The 24,645-nt window shown below is 45.4% G+C and overlaps 1 protein-coding gene and 1 non-coding gene across 2 annotated transcripts in view; both read left to right on the top strand.

The window, feature by feature from the left end:
- WNT9A (Wnt family member 9A) overlaps positions 1 to 24,645 on the top strand; it is a 267,931-nt gene that overhangs the window by 48,618 nt on the left and 194,668 nt on the right.
- TRNAS-AGA lies at positions 13,527 to 13,608 on the top strand. The gene has a single exon. It is a non-coding gene; the product is annotated as a tRNA-Ser (tRNA).

The following is a 24,645-nucleotide window of genomic DNA, read 5'->3' as shown; positions in this document are numbered from 1 at the left end:
CAGAGGTTCGGGAACTATTGTTATAGAGCACTGATTCTGCTAGTAGTCATTGATGTTGAGCTGGAGACGCAGGTGGGCAATGTTGTACTTTCTTTATAGTACCTTTATACAGGGTCTTTTTATTTTTAATGTTTCCTTTTTGTTTTGCTTTGTATAACAACTCCCCACAGTGATTAGCAGATTTTAGAATCCATCTTTGGTGAAACAGATTTATAACTTTAAACTTCTCTGGCAAGCATGAACTGAGCATGCCAGAGGCCAAAGTATTCTGTGATTCTCAGCAGCTCTTCTGAGCGTGCACTCAGATTTGCCATTAGCTGCAATGGAAATACTTTTTAAGCATGTACTGTATGCATACCCTGGACTTCCCCTGCAATCTGAGTACCGGGGGATCTGCCTGGCTGTGGAAAGTGCACGGGGTTGCCAGCTCTTCAGAACTGTCCCGGAGTCTCCAAGAATTAAAGGACAATTCCAGAACACCGTGGCAAGCAACCCTGGAAAAACCACACTGGGGATTATCGAAACCAGAAGACTGAGCCATGAAGCGGTCACATAATTCTGGTGACAACAGGCCTGTCTACAGCGTCAGGGTTTTATCTGATCCTTTCTGGTAAAACACGACACAACTTTGCTTTTCACATGACTATTCTAAGTAAGCCATATTCTGTGAAAGTGCAGATTTTAAGTTCATAGGAGCTCTGCAAACCTTCAAAATTTTAGCAGAGACAATAATGTGAGAATTCCTGTGAGACAGCTATGCAGCTAGAGTTACCAGAGAATTCCATCAAATACTGTGGAATTCATACGGAACAGTATGTACGTCTGTAATGTGGAGGCAGATTTAAGAAAGGACACGTAGAGGGGAATTCAAACGTCCACAAGTCAGGACATGTTGAATTCCCATACTGTTTTACAAGAGACTCTGCCAGAGGTAAAGCTTCTTATAAAATCGGAACAGGGCTGCATGCTCAAGCGCCTCCATGTCCAGAGAATGCAGTGAATTTAGAAAGTTAGATGTGGGGAAAAAATTGTACATCCCTCCCAGGAAAAATAGATGTGGGAGAAGCTTTCTAAAATTACTGCTTCCTGATCCTAGCATCGGCACCCTATCTCATCCCCACCCTGATGCCAGCTTCACCAAACTTCCTCACATCAGAACTGAGACCCCTGACATGACACCCAAGACCTCACATCACACTGACCTCCCTCAACATGACACCTGATACTTCCAATATCACATGACACACCCTCCACCAGCAAAGACATCTCCAGAGGCTTCCAAGTGTGGTCATGAACCCAACACTTGGTAGTCCACACCAAACTTACTTCCCAGGGGCCCAAGGCCCTCAAGAATGGCATATTTGGTTTGCTCAGTTGTTTGTCAATAAAAAATGTAGGTTAAAAATATGGCACTTGGGCCGCAAGCCCCTTCACCCCCCCCCCCTCAACCCAGTCCCTGTGTCTAGTGTGGCAGGAGCGATGCCAACTTGCTCCATCCTCACGGCCAATGAGTCTCAAAAATGGCTGCCAAGACCTTTAGCGATAATATCACAGTATTACTGCTAGGGGTCAGGCTTTCATATATGAGAGTCTTGTATAAAATATTTCCTTAGAATACTCCTGAGTATATCTCCTTTCCCCTCCATCATATGCCCCCTCTATCTTATCTCTCCCCCTCCTCCTTTCTCCAAAGTATACATATTGAGATTTTTAAGTCTGTCCCAATACATTTTATGATGCATACTACTAGCCATTTTAATGGCCGCTCTCTGGACCAAATCTATCCTATTTATATCTTTTTGAAGGTGTGGTCTCCGGAATTGTACGCAGTACTTTAAATGAGGACTCACCAGAGACTTATACAGAGGCACTAGCATCAACTTTTTCTTACGGGCCACTTCTCTCCCTATGCACCTAAGCTTCTTTTTACTTTTCACCATCTTTTCTACCTTTTTTGGCCACCATAAGATCTTCAGATACTTGATTTGATTTATAAAAAATGTAGTTAATCGCTTTTCCTCAAGAGATAACAAAGGGGTCCTTTTACTAAGGTGCGCTGAAAAATGGCCTGCGGTAGTGTAGATGCATGTTTTGGGCACGCGCAGAATCATTTTTCAGCGCACCTGCAAAAAAATGTCTTTCTTTTATTTTTCAGAATTAGGTCCGATTCACAATACCTTCGTTGTAAAACAAAACGCAGTGTGAATCTCGTTTGCACACTTACAACCACTGCATGTACTGTATGCTCATGTATTGAAAATGAGAGGAAAAGACCTCGTACTACTGTGGCTCTACTCAGTCACCTTTAACCGGAAAAATACTGTTAGCCCACAGTTAAAAAGTAATCTTAGGGAAAAAACCTCTCATTAACTCTTTTGATAACGTGGTGCAATAATCAAAATCAAAAACTACTTATCTTGATTTGCCAGCATTCAATCTGTGCTCCCAGGGCCGTGCCTAGGGTCTCCGGCGCCCCCCTGCAGTTGGCCTCTCCGGCGCCCCCCCCGAAAACGAGCGCTACACTACCCGCGCTCTTCTCCCCAGATCCTTTTTTTGTTGTTTAAATTTACCTCTCCGGCGCGCGGCAGCGTAGGCAGCGTTAGTGAGAAGGAGGCGGCGCTCCCCCGGCCGCCCCGACGTGTCTTGCCTTCGCTGTGTCCCGCCTTCTTCTGACGTCAGAAATGACGTCAGAAGAAGGCGGAACCGAGCGAAGGGAAGACACGTCAGGGCGGCCGGGGGAGCGCCGCCTCCTTCTCACTAACGCTGCCTATGCTGCCGCGCGCCGGAGAGGTAAATTTAAACAACAAAAAAAAGGATCTGGGGAGAAGAGGGCGAGGTAAGCATGGTGCGGCGGGGCGCCCCCCAGAGGATGGCGCCCTCCTGCCATGCTTACCTCGCTTACCGCGTTGGCACGGCCCTGTGTGCTCCGCTGCTCAGTGAATATTTTCAAAGAGTGAAGTCCCGACTGACCCGTTTCGTTGCTGCTTTTTCAAGGGTCCTCACCGTCCGACCCTGGGAGCTTCAAATTCAAAAGTCCTGCAAAGTCTTTTATTTTTGCCATTTTGGGTCTGAGACCTTACCGCCAGCCATTGGCCCAGTGGTAAAGTCTCACGCAGTAACCGGGCAGTAATGACCTACGCACGTCAAATGCCACTTGGCGCACGCCGTTACGCGAGTCCAAAAATAAAAATTATTTTTCGGAGGCGCATATCAGACGCACACCAAAAATGAAATTACCACGAGAACCATGTGGTAGCCAGGCGATAACTCCATTTTGAGGCACATTGGACGCGCCTAGACGCTTATGTGGCTTAGTAAAAGGGCCCCAAAGCGATGTACAATATTTGATAGGAGAGAGGAAACAAAGAAAAGAATGAGGAGAAGGGATATATGATCACCCCCAAGACTCACTCTTCTTTCATGAATAGAAGTACTTCACCCCCTTATTCTGCTCCCTCAGATTTTTACAGCTCAAATTACTGAGCCTGCATTTTTCTTTAGTTTTAAATCTTAGCTGCCACATTGTAGGCCATTGATTAAGCTTCACTAGATCCCTCCTTATCTTATCTGCACCATCTGCTGGTAAACATATAACTTTGCTATCCATTATTTTCAGATGGATTGTATTGGGCTCAAAATATAACTGAATGAAATTATGCTATCTGTTTAAGAAGTAGATGGGTTCGGGGTGGGGTAACGGTGGACCAAAAAATGTATATGGATGCCGGCGATATTCAGCTGCTATCTGGAAAATGTAATAAATCAAATCAAATACATTTTGATTAGGCCTACCAAATGGCAGACCTAAACTAAATGGATAGTGCTGGCATAGTATCCTTATTATCTTTTATCCAGCACCACTATCTCTACAACTAGAAGCATGGAATATGGACTAGGCCTAAATTAATATGGTTACCATGCTGACTGAAAAACTGGCCCAAGGTTAAAAGCTCTGTACAGATAGACACAGCGTCCAAATAATGCTCCAATATCCTTCCTGACTTGGATCAAGCTTTCGCTGCTACTGTAGCCATTTTGAGGCCTGGAACTGATTCTGCTTCTATCAGTTTTCCCCTGAGGAAGTGGTTTCCCCACACTTTTTTGACAGGTTCGGGCTGTCAAAAGCCCAGACCTGTCAAACGGGCTGGAGATCTGTGGGACCACCAAACCCCCTGAAACAGGAAAGCCCTGGTGACCTAGTGCCCTCACCGAACCCCCATCCCCAGGGCCGCCGAGAGACTGGGCCGGGCCTGGAGCAAGGCCGGGCCCGGGGTCCCGCCCCTGCCGCTGCTCCCCCTCCACCCCCCTGAGGTTGCCGCCGCCGCCGCTCCCCTCTCCCCCCGCCACCGGGCTGGGCCCCCTGTATTGAAATCACAGTGCCTCTCACCTCCATGTGATAGCGCTGCAGGCAGCAGGGCAGCAGATTGCTTTCCTTCGGTCCTCCTTCCCTCCCTGTGTCCCGCCCTAGCGGAAGTTACGTCAGACGAGGGTGAGACACAGGGAGGGAAGGAGGCCCGAAGGGAGACGATCTGCTGCCCTGATGCCTGCAGCGCTTTCACGCGGAGGTGAGAGGCGCTTTGATTTCAATGCAGGTGGCCCGGCCTGGTGGCAGGCGGTCGACGACGGAGGGCGGGTGGGACTGCAGCGCCGGGACCCCTTGGAGGCCCGGGCCCATGGAATTTTGTCCCCCCTGCCCCCCCTCTCGGTGGTATGCCCACCCCAATCCAGCGACATGGGGCTAGAGGTCAGGCAGTCCCTCCGATCCTCCCGACAGAAGTTCACGGACGCCTGGAGATCCAGCGGACCCCCTCGCACCCCAAAAAAAAATCCCTGGTGGCTCAGTGGGCTGCAAACCAATCCCCCTCAACCTGGTGGCCTAGCGGTCCTCTTCCCCGCACTCCCCGTACCTTTGTTGGAGGAGGGAGTGTACTCTTTCAGCACCGTCTTGAAAATGGCGGTGCCCAGCCCTGCCCAGTGCATCCTGGGATGTGCTGGGTGGGGCTTCACACCATATAAAGGTCTCCCCAATGGTCTGCAAACCCTAACACCAGCTCCGAACTGGCATAGGGTTTGCTGTGGACAGTGTGCAAGTGTTTGGCGTGCCGCCTGCTGATCATTGGAGAGGAATATGTTTAGCATGCATTTGCATGTTAGTTGCAGTCAGAGCCCGCAAGATTGTTTCACGCGCTTGGGGACTTTGATCATGGGTTGGTAGCAAATGCAGGTGCTAGTATGGCGCTAATAGCTCTAGCACCAGTGTTTGCTTTTGATCATCAGTCTATCAGTCCCTTTGGCAGGAATTATATAGCGAAGGCTGGAGTTTTCTACTTTCCCTACAGAATCATGCGAGACTGAGGCGCTGTATATTGGTAAACGTTAGTCCCAGTTACAATCAATAGCAAGTACAGAGGAAGAAGAAATCCCTAAACGATAATATATCAGTACAACAAAGGAGACAATTCTAGGTAGAAGTAGTGTGTCCAAAAACAGAGACTATCAAATAATTGGGACACAAATCCTAAAAGTAAAATGAAATAAGGAGCAGATGATCTAGGAGCCTATTACAGCCCACAGCTGTTTCAAGCTCGAGATCCTTTACAATCTTTAATCATTTGTCATACCTCCACCTCTTAAACAGCGCTGCATATCCATTGATAAGATAAGTGCAATTTGTGTAGTTTTAATGCACGTGTATGTGTAGGTTTGAAAATAGAAATAGAAATGTTGAATGGCTTTTGATATAAGATTATTTTATTTTAAGCTGAGTAGCATTTATAATAAAGAAAAGTTTTGTTTGGGAGATGGAGGTCTGACAGTTGATTAACACCTCGGAAATAAGGTGTTTATGTAACCTTGCAGTTCAGTCATAAGACATTGGTTGGTTCATCCAGCTCGGTCAGGCTTGGTCATTGGTAAGTCTGCAGTGATGTAACTGCCAGAGGCTGCCAGTGCAGCTGTCTCAAAACACTAACAGGGAGCTGCTGAAGGGGAAGGAATGGAAGTCAGGCATTTTCCAGAGGTAAAATATTGCAGATGATTTATGAACCCTGGAGCTACTTTTTGCTAGAAACTGTAGTAAACTGCAGAAATAACAAAAACAGAAATGTGCATATGTGGATTTACAATAGTGCCCAGGGACATACTGTGAAAATGTGTGGGTTTAGGATGGTTATATGCAACTTGGCTTTGGGTTATATTTTTGTATTCTGACAGTCTGGATGCCTGGTGAAATGAGAGAGCCTATGCTTCAAAGGACTGCAAGACTTCACCCCGATTCCCTGACCACTTTTACCACTATGGCTACTATATTGTCATTCTATAGTATCAATAACTCCCAAATTCCATAAAAGTACTAAAAATTATGCACACAAATTTGGACATGTACCCAATTTGCACACACAATTTAATTGAACAATGAGCTAATTAGCACCAATAATTGGCTTAACCAATTATTCACACTAATTAGATTGAATTAGGGCTGCATTTCAATTTCAATTTTAGCTGTTCAATTTAAGTAGGGGCGTAGCCAACTGTTCATGGGGGGCCATAAGGATAGATTGGGGATGGGCACAGGGATGGACTGTGTGGGTACAGGGATGTACTGGAGGGGATACATTTCCTCTCCCTCCCCCCCCCCCCCCCACATTAGATATCATACCTTTGCTGGTGAGGATGGCGAAGCCAGTTGAAGAAATCCGCTGCCAAAGTGTCTCCTTTTTTCTTTGTGCTGCTTCTGGAGCGAGGAAGTCAGTGGGGTGCTTCCAGCCGCTTATGCCAGCACTCCCTGAGTATGCTCGGTTAATGCACGAGCTGAGCATGCTTGGGGAGTGTAAGCTTTGGTGGCTGGAGGCACCCCGCTGACTTCCTCGCTCCTGAGGCAGTACGAGGAGGAAGGGGGTGACTCAGGCATCAAACTTCTTCGGCTAGCAGGACTTCATCTACGCCATCAGCCATTGAACAGGCACTTTAGCTTTGGAGGAAGCCCTCACCCATTCTCTGTCTCTCTCGTATGCCCCCCTATGCCTTCACCCTTTCTTTCTCTCTCTCCCTCCATGTGTCCCCCTATACCTTCATTCATTCTCTCTCTCCATGTGCCCCCCCCCCCTGTACCTTCACCCATTCTCTCTCTCTCTCCATGTTCCCCCATGCCCCATGCCTTCACCCATTCTCTCTCTCTCTCTCTCTCTCTCTCTCTCTCTCTATGTGCTTCCCTGTGCCTTTACCTATTCTTGCTCTCCCAAATGTGTCTCCCCTCTCCTCGCCTTCCCACAGTCTCCCTCAATTTCCCCCTCTTGCCTGCGTTCTCTCTCAATTCCTCTCTCTCTTCCTCCCTCCTTTTCACCCTCCTGGGTTCTCCCTCAATCCCTCTCTTCCTCCCTCGGACGCCTGTCATCTCTCCTGGACTGTTGGCTCTCCCCTCCCCAGTTTACCTTGTTATTTGCAGTTAGTCTTAGCCCTACAGCAGCAGTGTATTAAAACACTGCCTCGACCTGCACCGGACTTTTCCTTCTCACCAAGTGGCCCCTTCTGAAAACAAGACGTTGTGTCAGAAGGAGGCAGGATGGGTCAAAAGGAAAGGCCTGGTGCAGGCTGAGGCAGTGTTTCAATACGCTGCCGCTGCAAGTCAAAGACTTACTGCAAATAACAAGGTATAAACCGGGAGGGGAGAGGAGAAGAGAGCTGCCGGCGGACCGGGAGGGGAAGAAGAGATGCCGAACTGGGTGTGGGAGAAGGGGAGGGAGGGCGGTTTATAGAACAGCACTTTAGGGGAGAATGGGAGGGAGGAGGGAGGGAGAGTGGGAGTGGAGAGGGAGGGAGGGTAGGAAGGGAGGAGAGAAGCAGGGAAGGGGAAAAAATATAAAAATTTGGGGAGAAGAAAGATGCTAGATCTACAGACTGAGATGATGGAATAGAGCTTTTTGATGTTAGCGGTTAGTCCAGATGTTGATAAAGATACAGATCAGATAGCATGTTATGTTAGAAACAGCTGATAATAATGTTCCAGATCGAAATATTGTTACTTGATTTCTCCAATAAAAATTATTGAAACATAGAACAGCACTTTTATTGTTGCCAATTGTTTTGGTGCCATATGTAGAATTCATCCCTAAATGTATGCAGCAGCATTGCGCATTTGCACAGAAGAAACAGTTCCAGCCCTAAAGCTTTCATATTAGATGAGACAAACATACAGGATGAAAGGACTTTTGGGAATTCCATAGATGAAAAAAAAAATATTAATACCAACAAGGCTGTGATCAAGAGAATCAGGGGTTAAGATGGAAAAACAGGCCAAACTCCCAACTGGAGTGTGAAAAGGTTCAGAGCAGAATCGCACACAGCTGTATTTTTTTCATCTTAAACCCAAACAAAATCCAGGCAGACTAAATGCAGGCAGAGAGGCATGGGATCTTGAAAGAGGTGGTTTTCCCCGCACGGAACAAAAATATTTGGTTCATGTGGCTTTTTGTTTGGTGGTCATTATTTTCAGTTCATGCCACAAATTCATTTTAACAATTTTTCAAGACTCATTACAACGTTCTGATATGTGCCAATCGATTTAACATACATTAATCCATAGGTTGGTTAACATGCCAAATCAATTTAACACACATTAAGGGGTCTTCTTACTAATCCATGGTTGGCACTAATGTGGGACAAGCTGAGGCGTCCCGCGGTAGTGTGGCAATCAGCACACGCTAATCCTGCCCTAAAAGTAGGTTTGTGTTTTGTTTTATTAGCATGGGATGCATGTGAGTGGGCAGAGAGTAGGTGTACCCTGTGCTAATAGTGTAATGCAGGCACGTTGCTTTGCTCTTCCCAATTAGCGCGGGGCTAGCGTGGAAGCCCTTAACGCCTCTAAAAGAGGTGGCGGTAAGGGATCCCGTGGTAATGGTCACACTCTAATTGAGAAATTAGTATGTGGCCATTATAAAACAATATCCAGATGTGTCCATTTTACCGCCACGCTAAAAGTGGCCACAGCGCCCAGGAAACCCGCGCACTAACAACAGCACTGGCCACTTTTAACGCGGCTTAGTAAAAGGGCCCCTAAAAGGTTTAAGGGAAAACAATGAATCAAATGTGCGTTATTGCATATCAAATGCACAACTTATTCTCTTGTACTCTGAAGCAGTTGTGCGGTGAGACAGTTTGCAAAGCTTCTCAATGTCTTTCCAACTACTCTGGCAACCGGAGGGACAGCACTGATGGTTTTTGCGTTTCTGGGGGCAGGGCCGGTCAAACCCAGTAAGCGAGGTAAGCACCGCAGGGGGGCGCCTGCCTTCAAGGGTGCCGCTGCAGCGCTGCACTGCCATACCGCGCCGCCCTTGGGGGGTTTAAATCTTGTATTTACCTCCATCCCAGCGGCTGCGTCATTTCAAAGCCCTGCCCATCTCTAGCCTTTCCTCCCTTCGTGAGTTCGTTCCTGCAGAGTCCCGCCTTCTGATGTCATTTCCTCGAGGGCAGGACTCTGAGGGAACGAACTAACAAAGGGAGGGAAGGCTAGAGACGGGCAGGGCTTTGAAATGACGCAGCCGCTGGGACGGAGGTAAATTAAAAAAGACTTAAACCAAGCAGGGTGGCAAGAAGAAAAAGTGGGATGTTGGGGGGAGAAGAGAGTGGGCAGGTGGCCATAAATGGGAGGGGGATGGGGGCAAAGGAGAATTGCTGGACAGGGGCAGGGTGGGAGAAGAGAGAAAGGAGAAGCTGGTGGGGGGGGGGGGCACCAACTGATAGTCTGCAGGGGGGCGCCAAAGACTCTAGGACCGGCCCTGTCTGGGGGGGGGAGGACAGCAACTGCAGCTCCTGGAATTGTTTGTTTACACTGTACCACATTTCTTAATAAGTTTCAGTTGAAGTTTTGTAGAGGGAACGTACAAACTGTACAAAAACTTCAGCTAAAAGAGACCAGGCGATATTTTTACAATAAAACTAATTGATCTTGTCACTTGTGTAGTTTCCTAAATCTGGGGTTTGTTAGCTGAAGTGCAGTGGTGCCAGGACCTGAGGTGAGGGCTTCCTAGTTATGCTATAATAATGGGAGCAAATCAAACACATTCAAAAAGGCATATATTCTAGGAAAAAATGATATCCTTTGGGTAAGGGTGTGAATGGCCAAAAAATGTGTGGTTAGTCTTTCTTCTAAACAAAGTTTTTCCAATTTTCATGTGTTTTTTATGTGTGTGTGTTTTGCTAACATTTGTGTTTTTGTGCCTATTCTATTCATGCAAGAACTTTTTCATGTGTAAAAAATCAAATTTTTTAGTGAAATCAGAGAAGAAGGTTATAGTTTGTTAAAATTTGCTATACCACTAAGACTAACTTGCAGGTCGCAACGATGTACAAAACTGAAAAAAAAAATGAATAGAAAAGGAAAAAAAAACCTACAATATATTGGTAGGAAAAGAATTCACACCTTGCTTAAAGAGCAGAGATATGGTAGAGTAGAAAGAGAGGAAAGGTACATAGGCTGGGAAGAAGGGGGAGGGACTGGAGGAACAATAGGTTATATCGAACAAGACAGTGGCGGACAGTTCAGTGCAGGGGCGTAGCCAGACAACCAATTTTGGGTGGGCCTGGGCCCAAGATGGGTGGGCAGAAGAACTTCGCCCCATCCCACAGGTGATTTGGTCTCTCCTTCTCTCGCCTGCATGCCATATGGTCTCTCAAACATCCTCCCCTCTCCCGTATACCTTTTAAACAGCAGATTTTCACCAGCAGTGAGCAGCAACTAATACACACTGCTAATGTTGGCCCCACACCCTTCCCTCTGATGCAACTTCCTGTTTCCGCCTAGGCAGAAATACATCAGAGGGAAGGCTGTGGGGCTGGTGTGAGCAGTATGTATGTCACTGCTCACTGCAGGCGAAGATCTGCTTCTTACAAGGTATGCAGGAGGGACACTTGTTGGGAGTTTTCGGCTGGTGGGGCATGGGGATCCCTGCCAGCCATATCATAGGTATGCTGCTACTGGGTGGGCCTGAACCCAAAGTGGGTGGGCCTGGGCCCACCCAAGCCCACCCTTGGCTACGCCACTGGTTCAGTGGCTACACCACAGTAGGACCAAATGTTTGGGTAAAAAAACCAGGCCTTAGGCCCTGCTGTAAAGTTTTTAAATTAAAGTTCTGCACGGAGGTAAAGGGGGGAGGGAGTTCCAAAATGAAGATCTGATGATGTACACAAGGCATGGAGCAGGTGTACAGGTACCCTACAGTATTCTTTAAGGGATATGAATAATTCTATAAGGGATCATAGGAGCCTACTTTCCTTTGTGGAATATTAGTGTAACTAGGTATTAATGCAGCTAACATTTAAATCTGATTATGTACACAAGGCATGGAACAGGTACACAGGTTACCTACAGAATTCTAAACGTTATGTGAATAATTCGGGTCCCACCTATTCTTCACCCCTATGTACATCCCACTTCCAAATAAGTGGAGTGTAAGTTAAGCTAGCATTTGCAGAACAGCCCTTAGACAATATGTCGACATATATGTGAATATTTAGTATACTTTCATATATTTGCATAAGTGCACACCTGTGCATGTATATGATAGTATACTAAACATTTGCATGCTTAATGCATACATAAATGCTAGTGCCCAGTTTGTAGAATTGTTCCCCTAATGCTTTATTTAAATTTGTATCTGCAGCTGCTGCTAGAAAACAATGGGAACACCGTCACCTATAGCTTTCTAATGTTTATTTAGGTAAATATCCATACCTGCACTTGGACTGAGTAATATACAGTGGGGGAAATAAGTATTTGATCCCTTGCTGATTTTGTAAGTTTGCCCACTGACAAAGACATGAGCAGCCCATAATTGAAGGGTAGGTTATTGGTAACAGTGAGAGATAGCACATCACAAATTAAATCCGGAAAATCACATTGTGGAAAGTATATGAATTTATTTGCATTCTGCAGAGGGAAATAAGTATTTGATCCCTCTGGCAAACAAGACCTAATACTTGGTGGCAAAACCCTTGTTGGCAAGCACAGCGGTCAGACATCTTCTGTAGTTGATGATGAGGTTTGCACACATGTCAGGAGGAATTTTGGTCCACTCCTCTTTGCAGATCATCTCTAAATCATTAAGAGTTCTGGGCTGTCGCTTGGCAACTCGCAGCTTCAGCTCCCTCCATAAGTTTTCAATGGGATTAAGGTCTGGTGACTGGCTAGGCCACTCCATGACCCTAATGTGCTTCTTCCTGAGCCACTCCTTTGTTGCCTTGGCTGTATGTTTTGGGTCATTGTCGTGCTGGAAGACCCAGCCACGACCCATTTTTAAGGCCCTGGCGGAGGGAAGGAGGTTGTCACTCAGAATTGTACGGTACATGGCCCCATCCATTCTCCCATTGATGCGGTGAAGTAGTCCTGTGCCCTTAGCAGAGAAACCCCCCCAAAACATAACATTTCCGCCTCCATGCTTGACAGTGGGGACGGTGTTCTTTGGGTCATAGGCAGCATTTCTCTTCCTCCAAACACGGCGAGTTGAGTTCATGCCAAAGAGCTCAATTTTTGTCTCATCTGACCACAGCACCTTCTCCCAATCACTCTCGGCATCATCCAGGTGTTCACTGGCAAACTTCAGACGGGCCGTCACATGTGCCTTCCGGAGCAGGGGGACCTTGCGGGCACTGCAGGATTGCAATCCGTTATGTCGTAATGTGTTACCAATGGTTTTCGTGGTGACAGTGGTCCCAGCTGCCTTGAGATCATTGACAAGTTTCCCCCTTGTAGTTGTAAGCTGATTTCTAACCTTCCTCATGATCAAGGATACCCCACGAGGTGAGATTTTGCGTGGAGCCCCAGATCTTTGTCGATTGACAGTCATTTTGTACTTCTTCCATTTTCTTACTATGGCACCAACAGTTGTCTCCTTCTCGCCCAGCGTCTTACTGATGGTTTTGTAGCCCATTCCAGCCTTGTGCAGGTGTATGATCTTGTCCCTGACATCCTTAGACAGCTCCTTGCTCTTGGCCATTTTGTAGAGGTTAGAGTCTGACTGATTCACTGAGTCTGTGGACAGGTGTCTTTCATACAGGTGACCATTGCCGACAGCTGTCTGTCATGCAGGTAACGAGTTGATTTGGAGCATCTACCTGGTCTGTAGGGGCCAGATCTCTTACTGGTTGGTGGGGGATCAAATACTTATTTCCCTCTGCAGAATGCAAATAAATTCATATACTTTCCACAATGTGATTTTCCGGATTTAATTTGTGATGTGCTATCTCTCACTGTTACCAATAACCTACCCTTCAATTATGGGCTGCTCATGTCTTTGTCAGTGGGCAAACTTACAAAATCAGCAAGGGATCAAATACTTATTTCCCCCACTGTATATCCCAAGCAGCTTCTGTATTCAAATGCAAAACTGCAGCAGGATAAAGTTTCATAATATTTCATTTCTAGGACACCATTTCAGTTTTGGTTTTATGTAGTTTACATCTATCTATCTATTTAGAGAGATTTGTTTGGGGGGGGGGGGGGGGGGTCAATAACACCCTTCCTTAAAGAAGTGGTCGTCATGGCTGAGTGGTTAAGGCAATGGACTAGAAATCCATTGAGGTCTCCCCGTGCAGGTTCAAGTCCTGCTGACTATGGAGCTGCAAAGTTTGTATTTGGGTTTCTGCCAGGTACTTATGACCTGGCTTGGCCACTGTTAGGAAAACAGAATACGTGGGCCGCTTGATAACAGTGATCATAATATGATCGGTTTTGATATTGGCATTGAAGGAAGTGAAACTAGGAAATCAAGTACGCTAGCGTTTAACTATAGAAAAGGTGATTACGACAAAATGAGAAAAATGGTGAAAAAAAGACTGAAAGGAGCAGCTCGCAGAGTAAAAAACTTGCATCAGGCGTGGATGCTGTTTAAAAACACCATCCTGGAGGTTCAGGACAAATATATTCCACGTATTAGAAAAAAGGGAAAAAAGACTAAACGTCAGCCGGCGTGGCTAAACAGTAAGATAAAGGAAATCATTAGAGCCAAAAAACAATCCTTCAGAAAGTGGAGAAGAGAACCAACTGAAAGTAACAGGATAGATCATAAGGAATGCCAAGCCAAATGCAAAGCGGAGATAAGGAGGGCAAAAAAGGACTTTGAGAAGAAATTAGCGTTGGAAGCAAAAATACATAGTAAAAATTTTTTTAGATACATTAAAAGCAGGAAACCGGCCAAAGAGTCGGTTGGGCCGCTGGACGAAAATGGTGTTAAAGGGGCGATCAAGGAGGACAAAGCCGTAGCGGAGACATTAAATGAATTCTTTGCTTCGGTCTTCACCGAGGAGAATTTGGGGGGGACACCGGTGCCGGAAAGAATATTTGAAGCGGGGGAGTCGGAGAAACTAAACAAATTCTCTGTAACCTTGGAGGATGTAATGGGTCAGTTCAGCAAGCTGAAGAGTAGTAAATCACCGGGACCTGATGGTATTCATCCCAGAGTATTAATAGAACTAAAAAATGAACTTGCGGAGCTACTGTTAGAAATATGCAATCTGTCCCTAAAATCGAGTGTAGTACCGGAAGACTGGAGGGTAGCCAATGTTACTCCGATTTTTAAGAAGGGTTCCAGAGGAGATCCGGGAAATTATAGACCGGTGAGTCTGACGTCGGTGCCGGGCAAGATGGTGGAGGCTATTATTAAGAATAAAATTGCAGAGCATATACAAAAACATGGACTGATGAGACAAAGTCAGCACGGATTTAGTGAAGGGAAGTCTTGCCTCACCAATCTAATGCATTTTTTTGAGGGGGTAAGCAAACATGTGGACAATGGGGAGCCGGTTGATATTGTATATCTGGATTTTCAGAAGGCGTTTGACAAAGTGCCGCACGAAAGACTCCTGAAGAAATTGCAGAGTCATGGAATCGGAGGTAGGGTATTATTATGGATTAAGAACTAGTTGAAAGATAGGAAGCAGAGAGTAGGATTGCGTGGCCAGTATTCTCAGTGGAGGAGGGTAGTTAGTGGGGTCCCGCAGGGGTCTGTGCTGGGTCCGTTGCTTTTTAATGTATTTATAAATGACCTAGAGATGGGAATAACTAGTGAGGTAATTAAATTCGCCGATGACACAAAATTATTCAGGGTCGTCAAGTCGCAGGAGGAATGTGAACGATTACAGGAGGACCTTGCGAGACTGGGAGAATGGGCGTGCAAGTGGCAGATGAAGTTCAATGTTGACAAGTGCAAAGTGATGCATGTGGGTAAGAGGAACCCGAATTATAGCTACGTCTTGCAAGGTTCCGCGTTAGGAGTTACGGATCAAGAAAGGGATCTGGGTGTCGTCGTCGATGATACGCTGAAACCTTCTGCTCAGTGTGCTGCTGCGGCTAGGAAAGCGAATAGAATGTTGGGTGTTATTAGGAAGGGTATGGAGTCCAGGTGTGCGGATGTTATAATGCCGTTGTATCGCTCCATGGTGCGACCGCACCTGGAGTATTGTGTTCAGTACTGGTCTCCGTATCTCAAAAAAGATATAGTAGAATTGGAAAAGGTACAGCGAAGGGCGACGAAAATGATAGTGGGGATGGGACGACTTTCCTATGAAGAGAGGCTGAGAAGGCTAGGGCTTTTCAGCTTGGAGAAGAGACGGCTGAGGGGAGATATGATAGAAGTGTATAAAATAATGAGTGGAATGGATCGGGTGGATGTGAAGCGACTGTTCACGCTATCCAAAAATACTAGGACTAGAGGGCATGAGTTGAAGCTACAGTGTGGTAAATTTAAAACGAATCGGAGAAAATTTTTCTTCACCCAACGTGTAATTAGACTCTGGAATTCGTTGCCGGAGAACGTGGTACGGGCGGTTAGCTTGACGGAGTTTAAAAAGGGGTTAGTTAGATTCCTAAAGCACAAGTCCATAGACCGCTATTAAATGGACTTGGAAAAATTCCGCATTTTTAGGTATAACTTGTCTGGAATGTTTTTACGTTTGGGGAGCGTGCCAGGTGCCTTTGACCTGGATTGGCCACTGTCGGTGACAGGATGCTGGGCTAGATGGACCTTTGGTCTTTCCCAGTATGGCACTACTTATGTACTTATTGGTCTGACCCAGTATGGCTACTCTTATGTTCTAAATCTACATAGGTGTCTGAGCTAATGAAAGAAAAAGTGACTTTCTACAGAATGTTACTGGGAGCATAGGCGCCCCCGTATAAGAGGCTTGGGGAGGCTAAGCCTCCGCAGCCCAAATGCAACCTTCTTCTTCTCTTTTGAAGCACTGCTTCCCAATCTCTGGCGGCAGCATACAATATAAACTTGAGCTTCCCCTCCCCATGCTGCCTTTCTGCCTAACTCTCTGCTCCCCGATTCAATGGCCGTCAATAAACAGACTGTGTGCGGGGCACTAGAGCTCTGCACGTCGCTGACAGCTCTGCCGGTTCCTGCCCGAACAGGATGTTGCATCATAGAGGGTGGGACCAGAAGAGCTGTTAGCGTCGCCGTGCAGCGATCTGTGGCTTCGTGCACAGTGTTTGTTTACCGATGGCCACTGAATCGGAGAGGCAGCAGGTTTGGCAGCAAGGCATGGAAGGGAAGTTCCAGTTTCTTTTTCTTTTTGTGGCTAGGGGGAATTAAAAAGAGAGAGAAAATGCTGGAGGCAGGAAATGGGAGGAAAGAGAGAGGATGATGGGGGAGGGAAGAGGCAGAGACACAATGATGGATATTGGGGGGGGGGGCAGACAGAGAAGCAAAGCTAGATGTTTTGGGGGAGAAGAGGCAGATGGGCAAAGCTGGATATTAGGGGGAGAGAAGAAACAGAGGAGCAAAGCTGGAAGGTGGGGGGAGAGACAGAGGTGCATTGTTGTATGGGGAGAGATAGAGAAGAGATCCATATGGTATGTGAGGTAGGGTGAGGTGGGAGAGAGAGAGGAGATCCTGGATGCCTGGGGCAGGGGAAGAGAGAGAAGAGATGCTGCATGGCAGGGAGGGGAAAGAAAGTTAGTTGGAGGGAGAGAAACAGAGAAGAGATTATGGCAGGCAGGGAGAGAGAGACACACACAAGATCCTGGATGGTGGGGTGGGAGAGAGAAAGAAAGAGGAAAAACAGATCTGATATGGCTGAGGGGGAGTTGAGAGAGAGACACACACACACCCTGGGTGAGGGAAAAAGATTGAAAACAGGGAAAATGAAGCATGGATAAGGCTGAGTGGTCAAAGAGGCAGAAAAATGGAAGAAAGTAGAAAAGAAAATTTCAGTGTCGGAGATGGATGTAGTAGATGTGAAGAAGACATGCGAAGAGAGGAAAATGATAAATGGATAGTAGAGATGGAAAGAGTTAAAAGAAGACAGGCAGTAATCAGAGACTGCGACTTGCACAATAAGAAAAATTAGATGCCAGATAGCAAAGGTAAAAATATTTTTAATGTAGAATGAAGTAGCCATGTTAGTCTACTTTACAGGTTAATAAATAAAAATAAAACAAAAAATGTAAAATAAGATGACAACGTTTTATTGGACTAAATATATTTTTTGACTTGCTTTCAGAGGTCTAAACCTCCTTCATCAGGTTAGTAAACTCCAAAAAGCTGGTCAAAAATGTATTAAATTAGTTCAATAAAAAGGTATCACCTTATTTATACATTTTTGTTTCAAATATTTATTCATGTTTTTAATTTAGTGAGTGGAATGTGTCAGTTTCTGAAATTTAAATCTGTTGGTGTGACTCAGTATGACTATCTTATGTTACAGTCAATTTGCTTTATGGGTCCTGAGTGACTTTACGGTTTTGTATTACTTTTCAATATGCCTAATATTAGAATTTGGACTTGATTTAGCTCACAGCATTCTCAGTAGTAGCTCAACTTTCACTTTGGTAACCTTGAATCTCACTAATTGGGGCAGTACTTTTCACATTTGGGATGGGACACCCTTGGTATCTCTGCACTCTGAAAATTGGACCTTAGCACTGGTGCTTTTGTGTCATCCAAACAGTTCTAGCTGCCTAGTCTGTAGAAATGCACTTTCCTTCCAACTATACTGTTCAGCCATCAAGCTCTCAGACAGTTTGAGCAACCACTTTATTCTTTGACATATGATACATATCTAATATCTTCTAAATTTAATAAAATATATTACTTGTTACTATTTTACTTTTTTCTGTGTTGTCAGATAATTATGGATGTAAGCCCCACCCCTGGCACCGCCCCTGACCCGCCCCCTAGCCTCCCCAAACAGTTGGGCCACCGTCCGCCTATGACTGGAAGAAGTGGAATTTGATCCCTGATTTGCAGACAGTTGCTATAAACCACTATCCAGCTTATAATCGAACGAGAAAAACGCCCAAGTTCCGACCTAAATCGGGAGATGGGCGTTTATCTCACAAAAACGAATAAAGCGGTATAATCGAAAGCCGATTTTGGACGTTTTCAACTGCACTCCGTCGCGGATGCGGACAAAGTTGATGGGGGCGTGTCAGAGGTGTGGCGAAGGCGGAACTGGGGCGTGGTTATCTGCCGAACAGAGATGGGCGCATTTCACAGATAATGGGACAAAAGTATGCGTTTTTAGCTAGAATTTAGGGCACTTTTCCTGGACCCTGTTTTTTCACGAATAAGGCCCCAAAAAGTGCCCTAAATGACCAGATGACCACTGGAGGGAATCGGGGATGACCTCCCCTGACTCCCCCAGTGGTCATTAACCCCCTCCCACCTCAAAAAATGATGTTTCACAACTTTTTATTTTGACCCTCAAATGTCATACCCACCTCCCTGGCAGCAGTATGCAGGTCCCTGGAGCAGTTGTTAGGGGGTGCAGTGGACTTCAGGCAGGTGGACCCAGGCCCATCCCCCCCTACCTGTTACAATTGTGCTGCTTAATGCTTAGTCGTCCAACCCCCCCCCGAACCCACTGTACCCACATGTAGGTGCCCCCCTTCACTCCTTAGGGCTATAGTAATGGTGTAGACTTGTGGGCAGTGGGTTTTGAGGGGGATTTGGGGGGCTCTACACACAAGGGAAGGGTGCTATGCACCTGGGAGCTCTTTTACCTTTTGTTCTGTTTTTGTAAAAGTGCCCCCTAGGGTGCCTGGTTGGTGTCCTGGCATGTTAGGGGGACCAGTGCACTACGACTCCTGGCCCCTCCCACGAACAAATGCCTTGGATTTATTCGTTTTTGAGCTGGGCGATTTCATTGTCCATTATCGCTGAAAAGCAAAAACGCCCAGCTCACAACTTGGCGAATAAAACATGGACGTCTAATTTTTTCGAAAATACGCTTGGGTCCGCCCCTTCACGGACCCGTTCTCAGAGATAAACGCCCATGGAGATAGGCGTTTCTGTTAGATTATGCCCCTCCATGTAAGCCTTTCCCACTTCCCACCATATTCCCTCCTTAAATGGCTTGACCGGTGCTGTCTGAGAGCATTGCGTCCAGAGAGCATCGGAGGGATACTTTTATTTTGTGGTACATTCTGTGCTTTGGTCACCGAGGCATCTCAGCGCTACAAAATGAGCAAAGTAAACACCATTTATGGTGGCAGAAAACCCAGAGCATGAAAAATTGAAACCTAGGATTCCTACCAGGGTCGAATGAAGATTGATGTTTCCAGGCCTCATTTGGGAATGGATTTGTGTCATATGCCTGTTCATGTTCGATTCCCACTTCAGGCACAGGCAGCTCCTTGTGACTCTGGGCAAGTCACGTAACCCTCCATTGCCCCAGGTACAAATAAGTACCTGTATACAATATGTAAGCAGCATTGAGCCTGCCATGAGTGGGAAAGCGCGGGGTACAAATGTAACTAAAATAAAAATCCAGAAGGAACAGGCCAGGATAAATAATTTATCTATGGTTCTGTTTAAAACTGGTGGTTTAATAAAGTTGGGCAATAAATAGGCAAAGCAGACTGAACCATAGAGAATCTTAATATAACTAGAACACACACACACCGGTGTTTTTCGAGTAACTCTGATTGCACTGCTGTAGCGATGTAGGGAGAGCTGGTACTGCTACCCAGTTCATTATTTGTTCTGTTGTGTCCATCTAGAATACATTACCAGGGTTATCCGTCTCCTGGATGCATTCAGCTGATAACAGTGGATAATGGTATGTAAAGTAGGTGCTTCTTAACTTCCTATATTCCCTGCTTGGTCTAGTATAGATTACTGCTGTGTAGTGCAAAATACTAGTAAGCCAGAGCTTGATACATGTCTCTGTGAAGTAAAGATATGCACAAAGTTTTGTCAGTTCATTTCTGGATTTTTGGGACCTTTTCCTGATTTTTGTTTGGTGTTTGGTTCAATTAAATTGTTTTTTTTTTTTAATGCTCCTTAGAACCTTTTTAAAGTGCAAAAATCACTAGTATGTATGTTAATGTGTAGGCCAGCTTACATTAAGTTGCTCATAAGTACATATAAGTACATAAGTATTGCCACACTGGGACAGACCAAAGGTCCATCAAGCCCATCATCCTGTTTCCAACAGTGGCCAATCCAGGTCACAAATACCTGGCAAGATCCCGAAAAAGTTCAGTACATTTTACACTGCTTATCCCAGAAATAAGCAGTGGATTTTCCCCAAGTCAATTTAATAATGGTCTATGGACTTTTCCTTTAGGAAGCCGGCCAGACCTTTTTTTAAAACCCCGCTAAGCTAACCGCCTTTACCACATTCTCTGGCAACGAATTCCAGAGTTTAATTACATGTTGAGTGAAGAAACATTTTCTCCAGCTTGTTTTAAATTTACTACTTTGTAGTTTCATCGCATGCCCCCTAGTCCTAGTATTTTTGGAAAGAGTAAACAAATGATTCACGTCTGACATGCACTACTGAATCTGCACTAGTGAATGCACATCCCTACTGTGGAGTCACCACATCATTGCTCTCTGTATGCTGGGACAAGTTACACAGTGAAAAGCTGGTATGATATTGTCCCCAAAAAGTAGAAATGTAGGCTGTATGGTCTTTGCTTCATTTCCTATCTAATCTGCTCATCCATACCAACTCCTACAATATTATTTTAAAAAGACTTTAACACGCAGATCTTTAGGCTCATCTATCTTTGCTAAAGAGGTAACTCCTTACAAACCAGACACATAAGAAGTCTCTCTAGCAGTGGCATAGCAAGGGGGGGGGGGCGGTCCGCCCCGGGTGTCAGCTCGGGGGGGGGGGGGGTGCTCCCTGCCAGCTCCCCCCCTCGGCGAATCGACACCTCCCCCGACCGGCTCCCGCACCCTACCTTTAAAAAGAATATCGGGAGGCCCTGCACGTAAAAGAAATGTGGACCGTCGGGTCTTCCCTCGCTCTATCTGTCCCGCCCTCCGCTGACGCAACTTCCTATTTCCGCAAGGGCAGGACAGAGTGAGAGAAGGCCCGACGGTCCACATTTCTTTTACGTGCAGGGCCTCCCAATATTCTTTTTAAAGGTAGGGTGCGGGAGCTGGTCGGGGAGGGGGGTGCCATCGTGCTGCACCTGGGGGGGGGGTGCAATGGCGAACCGCCCCGTCCCGGGTGGCAGCCCCCCTTGCAACGCCACTGCTCTCTAGTGTGTAAACAGAAGTAAGGAAATGTGCCACATGTAATTCCTTCCTAGACTTCTGAGAGCTTTGCAAGCCAATACAGAAACTCACCAGGAACAGCACACAATGTATTCAACTCTTGAAGTATTTTTTAATGACTGGCCTCTTCCTGTAAGAAAAATTTATATTTTTAAATCAAGGTATTTAAACTTGTATATTACATCATTGTCAGATGTTTCTGAAGAGTGCAACAACCTGGTTCTATCGCCCTGCAGGCCCAAACTATATTTAAAATTATTCACGGCCATGCCCTAGCCTACCCATTAACTTCAAGGACACTGTTTCTGTCTAGATGAGCTACTCCATTGATTGGAACACCCACATTACACTTCTGTGTCCTTTGAGAAACTTTGAAATTATAGTGCTGCATTTTTGGGAATTTTCTTCCAATTACGATAAGGCAGGAAAATATTTATGTGATTTCTAGATGGCAACTACAAACTTGCTTGTTTTCACAATGTTTACTATAAGGTATGGGGGCTAATGGAATTCCTGTTCGGGTAGGCTGCATGTGGAATTGATTTTAATGGCTATTGAATCTATTGGATCTTCAATTAGCAAGGTTGGCTCTAATGGCTTTTTATTGTATTTTTGGGCAGCTTTTTCATTTATTCATTTAACAGTCTTTGTGACGGTATTGATTTTAGATGCCACTGTTTTTGCTGTACACATTCCCTCAAATTAAATGGCACTTTAAGTTGTGCACACTAATTTAACATATTTATAAATTATATGGAAATCAGAATGACGAGTGAGCTGATCGGATTTGCAGATGATACAAAAATATTCAAGGTTGTTAAAACATGTGCGGACTGTGAAATATTGCAGGAAGATTTTAGGAAATTGGAAGACTGAGCATCCAAATGACAGATGAAGTTTAATGTGGACTAATGCAAGGTGATGCACATTGGAAAGAATAATCCAAATCATAGTTACCTGATGCTTGGGTCCACCTTGGGGGTCAGCGCTCAAGAAAAAGATCTAGGTGTTGTTGTAGATAATACTCTAAAATCTTTTGTTCAGTGTGCGGCAGCAGCCAAAAAAAGCAAACAGGATGCTAGGAATTATTAGGAAAGGGATGGTGAATAATACCAAAAATACTATAATGCCTTTGTATCGCTCCATGGTGCGTCCGCACCTTGAGTATTGCGTTCAGTTCTGGTCACCGTATTTCAAAAAAATATAGCGGAATTAGAAATGGTTCAAAGAAGAGCAACTAAAATGATAAAGGGGATGGAACTCCTCTTGTATGTGGAAAGGCTAAAAAGGTTAGGGCTCTTCAGCTTGGAAAAGAGACGGATGAGGGGTGATATGGTTGAGGTCTACAAAATCCTGAGTGGTGTACAACGAGTAGAAGTAAATCGATTTTTACTTGTTCCAAAAGTACAGAGACTAGGGCACACTCGAGGAAATTACATGGAAATACTTTAAAAATAAATAGGAGGAAATATTTTTTCACTCAGCGAATAGTTAAGCTCTGGAACTCTTTGCTGGAGGATGTGGTAACAGCAGTTAACGTATCTGGGTTTAAAAAAGGTTTGGACAAATTCCTGGAGGAAAAGTCCATAGTCTGCTATTGAGACAGACATGGGAAGCAACTGCTTGCCCTGGGATTTGTAGTATGGAGTGTTGCCACGATTTGGGTTTCTGTCAGGTACTTGTGACCTGGCTTGGCCACTGTTTGGAAAACAGGATACTGGGCAGGATGGACCATTGCTCTGACCCAGTATGGCTACTCTTATGTTCTTATGACAATTGGTACTTAACAATCAATTAGCAGCACTAATTGGCATGAATTAGAATTTATGTGCTCAACTTTCTAGGCATATTCTGTAACATGGTGTGTGTAAATTCTAATGCTGCAGTTGAAAAGGGGCCATGGCAAAGGACGTGGAATGGGCGAGTTGTGGACGTTTCAAAAAACTATGTGCATTATTATAGCATGCACCTGATGTGCGCCTAACTTAGGCACATGCATTTAAGCACGGTTTTAGGTGCCTAAATGGGTGTGCCTAAATTTTAGTTGCAAGAACAATGCGTGAGTACATAAGAACATAAGAGTAGCCATACTAGGTCAGGCCAGTGGTCCATCTAGCCCAGTATCCTGTTTTCCAAACAGTGGCCAAGCCAGGTCACAAGTACCTGGCAGAAACCCAAATCATGGCAACACTCCATACTACAAATCCCAGGGCAAGCAGTTGCTTCCCATGTCTGTCTCAATAGCAGACTATGGACCTTTTCTCCAGGAATTTGTCCAGACCTTTTTTAAACCCAGATACGCTGGTTGCTGTTACCTCATCCTCCGGCAAAGAGTTCCAGAGAATAACTATTCATTTAGAGAAAAAATATTTCCTCCTATTTGTTTTAAAAGGATTTACTTCCTTGAGTGTCCCCTAGTCTTTGTATTTTTGGAACGAGTAAAAAATTGATTTACCTCTACTCGTTCTACACCACTCAGGATTTTGTAGACCTCAATCATATCTCCCCTCATCCGTCTCTTTTCCAAGCTGAAGAGCCCTAACCTCTTTAGCTTTTCCTCATACGAGAGGAGTTCCATCCCGTTTATCATTTTTGGTTGCTCTTCCTTGAACCTTTTCTAATTCCGCTATATCTTTTTTGAGATACGGCGACCAGAACTGTACACAATACTCAAGGAGAGAGACAGACCCCCAGTGCCAGTCACCTCTTGGAGGCCAGGGAGGAGCAGATGCACTGACGACGGAAGATAGGGGCATGGGGGGGGGGGGACAGCTGCGTCTCGAGTAGGGGGTTGGCGGCATCTGCGGTAACCCTGCCCCGGGCCTGTCTCTCGGCGGCCCTGCACATAGGTATCCAGTTATAAAATCATGCCCTATGTGTTTTGCAGTTCTGGAAAGCGTGAAAGCGTGAACCTTTCTCTTTGAAGTTCCTTCCTCTGTGTTCAGGGAACATCCTAATCACTGTTCATACAATTTGGTCGCCTGGTTCAGAGTGCTGTGCTGCCAAAGTATTTTGCAATCTTCTGGTGGTTAATAGCTGCACAACAGGTGATCCGAATTTTGTCATGGAAATTTGTAATGTGTTTAACGAGTACGCTGTAGGTAAAAATATTTAAATTGTTGCTGTGGGAAGGATACAG

This window comes from Microcaecilia unicolor, chromosome 1 (genome assembly GCF_901765095.1).
Source record: "Microcaecilia unicolor chromosome 1, aMicUni1.1, whole genome shotgun sequence".
NCBI classification, from domain to species: Eukaryota; Metazoa; Chordata; class Amphibia; order Gymnophiona; family Siphonopidae; genus Microcaecilia; species Microcaecilia unicolor.
The sequence above is the reverse complement of the archived record's forward strand: the minus strand, read 5'-3'. Positions and strand labels throughout refer to the sequence as shown.